Source organism: Zingiber officinale, chromosome 6B (assembly GCF_018446385.1).
Source record: "Zingiber officinale cultivar Zhangliang chromosome 6B, Zo_v1.1, whole genome shotgun sequence".
NCBI classification, from domain to species: Eukaryota; Viridiplantae; Streptophyta; class Magnoliopsida; order Zingiberales; family Zingiberaceae; genus Zingiber; species Zingiber officinale.
The window spans coordinates 128,375,804-128,381,803 of NC_055996.1; positions in this window are offsets into that span (position 1 = coordinate 128,375,804).

Genomic DNA, 6,000 nt, shown 5'->3' on the forward strand with positions numbered 1-6,000 from the left:
CTGGCCGTGAGCTCAGATTTACAATTAATAAAAGAAGATCATATGGCCGAACGGATAGTCCGCTCGGCCGAGGTGCAAAGAAAGAGTAACAGCCGAGCAGTCTACCCGCTCGGCCAGGGTGTTAGGCTATGAGAGCCGAGCAGGCGATGACCCTGAACCCTCCCGGACGGGCGACCACCTACGCCAGACCAAATGTGAATATCCTGGCCGAGCGGTTTGATGGTCGATCCGGGAAGAGGAAGTCAAAAAGTATGGGATAGTGTGGACGCCATCTTAGTAACCCCTGTCCCTAACAACAGGTATGTTCGAGGACCAGGCCATACTCAGTATCGTACGATGAGGGATTCTGCTGTCCCATCAAGGAGACGTTCAGACTGTAGCAGTATGGTGTCAGACATGCTCTTCTGACAAGCCCATGCTGTGATATGGTACATGACACGTGTACACCTCGGGTTGTGTGCACCAAGCTCCCATAGCTCTATATAAGGCCCCTTAGACTTCACTGGAGGTATGAAATCTCTGATCCTGGAAGCCACCTTTTTGTTTTTCGTTTGCTTGACTTGAGCGTCGGAGGGTCGTCGCCGGGAACCCCTTCCCGGCTCGACTTCTTTGCAGGTTCGCCGGAAGTCGGTGCAAGTGGTCGGAGATCTACGTCAGCAGCCGGAGAACGCCACGTACCCAGCGTCCGTTGATTCAGCGACTCGGACAGGATCAACTTATTTATTGGGAAAGGAAGAAAAGTTTACCTTTATAGGAAATCATAGGTCAAGCGGGAGTTTAGGTGAAGGGAGAGTCTAGGGTTAGATTCCATGATTTATGCATGTATAGATTGCATGTTTATTTGCATTATTATTGTATTTATGCTTTCCTAACTTAAACGGGTTGTCAAACATCAAAAAGGGAAAAATTGTTGGAGTAATCTAGGTGGCCTAGGTTTTGATGTTTGGACAAAGTTTAAGTTATGTTTATTATTGTATTTGATATGCATTGTAAGTATGTAGGATGCATGTATAACAAGGAAAGTCCAAGTGTGATCTTGGAAAAGTAAAAGTCCAAATGTGATCTTGGTAATGGTGAAAGTCCAAGAGTGAGTCTTGACGGTATAAGTCCAAGCATATAGTCTTGGCAACGTAAGTCCAAGTGTAATTTGGCAAAGGTTGAAGTCCCGGAGGCACACTCTTTTGGCAAAGAAAGACTCGACAATAATAACAAAGCTGAAGGAAGCTCTTGAAGGCAAAGCATGAAGGATATGGAAGCATATGAGGGGCACAAGGCTGATACAGGAGGCTAGAAGGCAAGGTCAAGGTTGTGCAGGTGAGAACGAGTGCATGAGAGAATATACTGAGGTAAATCCTAGGTTTAGGGTTTATCAGTCGACTGATGTATGTACCAGTCGATTGATGGTTAGACTAAGAGTGAACAGAATACTTCTGTTCTCTCAATCGAAGTGGACCAATCGACTGGTATCTAGCCATTGAGTTATAATGGTTGAATTCCATAGAGGATTAATCAAAAAGAATTTAGATATCTCTACAATAGTATGATATTGTCTATTTTGAGCCTAAGCCCTCATGGTTTTGCTCTTGGGCTCTACCCAAAATGCCTCATGCCAATGGAGATATTTTTTTCCTTATAAACCAATGATCTTTCCCATGTGTTTTCAATATGGGACTATGTTTATAACCTTGCAACCCCAACAATCCCCCCTCAAACAGAGGACCACAGGGTCCTCCTCAAGCATTGGGCCACTCTTGGCCTGCTAAGGGCCTCTCCTACTTTGTTCAAGGTTTTCACTCACATGGTTCAATCTTGGATCATGGCTCTGGCTCGTGCTTCTTCCGGTGGTTAGTCCGGTGAAGAGTGACTTTACTTTGATACCAATTGTAGGATCGAAAAGAATTTAGATATCTCCATAATAGTATGATATTGTCTACTTTGGGCTTAAGCCCTCATGATTTTGCTCTTGAGCTCTACCCAAAATGCCTCATGCCAATGAAGATATTTTTTCTTATAAACCAATGATCTTGCCTATGTGTTTTCAATGTGGGACTATATTTGCAACCTTGCAACCCCAACAGGAACAACTTTGGCCATTCTCCCTGAGCTCTATTTAAGAGAGTTTGGGGTGGCTGACTTAGGTGACGAAATCAGAGATGGTTAACCCCTAATTAGAGTCTCTAATCTCTCTTGTGATCTCGTGTTCTTGATTGAGTTATGGTAAGGTTTCTCCACTGACAAAGAAGTTTGAACTAGCCGAAGTTCCAAGGATTAATTCACCGACAGATTGAGGGATCGTCCACCTTATGGACAGTCATGGAGTAGGACCTTGATTGTCGAACTAGGTAAACGAACGCGTTAGCGGCTTGCTTGTATTTCTTCATAGTCTTTATTTTTCATATTTGTTGTTTTGTATTTCTGCTATGCTAACAAGTGTAGGAAGCGAACAACGTGGGTGATCGACTATTCACCCCCTCTAACCGATGTTAAATGTCTCAACATCGACTCCATAGTCTCCCGCCCTCTTGGGTCTCCCGGCCACTCAGGCCTCCCGGCTTCATATCCTCTTGGCCTCTTGAGCCTCCAGACCACTCAGGCCTTCCAGCTTTATAACCTCTTGGTCTCTCGAGTCACTTGGCTTCTAAACAATGCAGAATGAAGGATCATTTCAGGAAAAGAATAATGATCGTGTAAATCTAGGATTATTATGAGAAAAAGGCAGTTAGGGGAATAAATTTTACATTATTTAAGAAATTAAATAATGACAACATGTGGATCAGAACAGAAGGAAAAGGTCTTTTTTTCTCTATAAAAAGTAGTCTTTTCTGGTATCTAAGGTACGCATACACATACCTACATATATTAAAATGCTAAGGCTCATCTTCTTCCTCCTCTAACTTGAGCGTCAGAGTGACTACGCCGGGAACTCCTTGGCCATCATTCTAACTCTCTTCTCTTTCTTGTTTGTCTCTGTCCAAGCTCCCAATTCCATCATCATCCTTGTTGTCATTCGACGATTGACAATTAAGTGGGTAATGGGGCCAACTCACCGATGATTCACTTGTCGATGTTCACAGGCAATATCATCAAGCATTGTTTGAACTTGATTAATTCTTTAGTTGCTAGAGGGGATCGTCCGAACTCGATGTTCCAGGTGAAGTTCTTCTTTGATGCTTGTGTTTCTCCTAAGGGGTGGATATTTGTCAAGTTGGAAATGGTCAAAGATGACTCATATTTGAGTTGACATGGGGCACTAGGGATGATAATTTTTTCCACGGGTTTGAGACTCCATGGGAAAAATCCAAAATGGGGGCAGGTTCCGAGGGGGGGGGGGGGGTCTTTTCATGTATGCGTTCGGAGATTTTTTAAATCCTCACAATTGAATGAAGATAGATATGAGGATATTATCCTCGATAATAATAATAATAATAATAATAATAATAATAATAATAATAATAATAATAATAGAGTTGATATTTTCTACTTATTAAATCATAAATTATTAATGTTATCGTATATGTATTATTTAATTAATATTAGTATTTATATGTCATTAATTCTTATATTAATAATTTTATGAAATATGTTAAAAATTGAAAACTTTTTGACCAAGTAAATGAACAATGAACATTTGAAGCGGGGATAGAGATGAAAATTTAATCCCTATGATCAGGGATGAAGATTCCTCGATTAGACAAAATCAAGAATGGAGATGGGGATGAGGGTGGAGATATAATTCAGGGTGGGGGAGGGGGGATGGGGATGACAAACTCACCCCCACCCCCACCCCATTGTCATCCTTATAGAGAATGACCATGCTCAAAGCAATGTTGAGAAAATTGGACCGGACCGGTCGGTCCGATCGATCGAATCTTGAACCGGTCCTTGATCCGGTTTGGTCAGCCATTAAAGCCGAAAAAAATGCATTGACAGCTCAAAATCGGTCAACAATCGGGAACCGGCGGTTCAACTGATTTCCCCTGCTTTTTGGCTTTTTCGTCTGGAAAGTGGAAACCTAGCGGCGACTTTATTTTATTTTCTTTCTCGACAACTCTCATAGCTGCAACCTCCACTCCAGCGAACTTTTTGCGGAATCTCACGCTCTCCTTTTTTTCTTCCCTTCCAATTCTATAATCTATACATAAGTCTCAACTCTCAAGTCTCAACAGAAGGCTTTAGATTTCAGCTTCTTCAAAGCTTGTTCAAATCCCTAAGGTTAGTTTTTTTTTAATTTCCATTAACTTTTAATTTTTATAAGCTTCCATTCATTTTTTTTCCCAAGCTTAATCTATTTTATACGGCTGATTCGAAGAGGCATTTAGTTATCTGGGCTTGATTCCTTCTTTCTTAAGTCTCTTAAGTAGATGAGTGCTCCAATAGTTCTTGATTGCATTGTCACTTTGTCAGTTTGGCTTGACAATCTTCCTGCTATGAGTGACCAACAATTTATATGTGTTTTTGTTTCCTTATCTTTGTAAACATATGAACTGCAAAGGTTCATATTTTCATTAACATACCCTTTGTTAAATTCTTCCAATGTAATACTTAAAACTAAAGGAAAATGAGAATATTAGGAAATCCAGCCACATTACTTCCAGATCATCTGTTTACTAAATGCTAGAAGATAACCCTTTCAAAGGGGCAAAGAAAAAGAGGAAAAGAAAGGAGAGTAAAAATCTTCTCTAGTAAAACAAAAATATTCATCAAAAACAAAATCAGTATACACTTGAGAATATAAACTAGTGGAAAGTTGTCATTTTTTATTATAGCTCTTTTATGATATTCCAAGGGAAAGTTTTCATTTTTTAATTTTTATTTGCCTTTTGTTGTAACAGTTTGGCTTATGCATTAGCTTAGCCTAATCACGTGCACACTCGTCTTTTAGTTTGTGTATAAGAATGTTATTTTTTTTTCTTATATTCCTACGTTTTCATATTTCAGGATAATGGATAGCAGTAGTGGTACTGGTAGCAATGCAAATTCATCTGCCGGACCATTTACTAGTGAAGAATATGCAAGCCAAAGTCATAGACAGAAAGCGGATATAGCATGGGCTCATGTTTCTGAAGGTGTAAATGCACAAGGAAGAAAAACTATGACATGCATTAATTGTCACAAGACATTTGCGGGTGGGGGCATATTTCGGATGAAGCAACACTTAGCGGGAGCAAGGGGTAGCATTGTTTCCTGTGGAAAGGTTCCACTAGAAGTTAGGCATGCTATTTCAGTAACCTGGAAAGATATTTTTGAGAAGAAAAAAGAAAAAAGAGGAGAATTTGGGGCAGAAAATCCATTTGGTCGATTTGTAGATGAATTTGATGGCGATGAAGTCCAAGAGATTCCCATTATTCACACTAAAGGAATTACAATCAATGAGGCAAGTGCATCATCTGATAAAGGAAAGCGAAAAGCCACTACACCAGGCCTAAGTATACATAATTTCTTTAAAGGTGGACATGATAATTCATAACCCACTATCAAAGTTATTTTGCAAAGTAAAGAAAAGTGACACAACTGTGATATGGCTATTGCCCGTTGGTTTTATGATGCTTGCATTCCTATAAATGCTATTAACTCTCCATTTTTTCAAAAAGGTATTGATCAAATAGCTTCAATGGGTCATGAGTATAAAGCTCCATCTTATTATGATCTGCGAGTGCCTTTGTTGCGAGAAGCTAAGAAAGAATTGGCTTTACTTATTGATTCATTTCGAAGTATTTGGACTGAAACTGGTTGCACTATAATGGGTGATGGGTGGAAAGACAGTAGACGAAGACCATTAATTAATTTTTTGGTTTACTGTTCTAAAGGTATATCTTTCATCAAATCTGTTGATGCATCTGATGTTGAGACAAATGCACAAAATTTGTGTAATTTATTTGCTGAAATTGTTGAAATCGTTGGTCCAAGAAATGTGGTGCATATGGTTACTGATAATGTTAGCAATTATAAGGCTGCTGGAACTTTACTAAGTGAAAAATACCCAACCATTTGTTGGTCTCC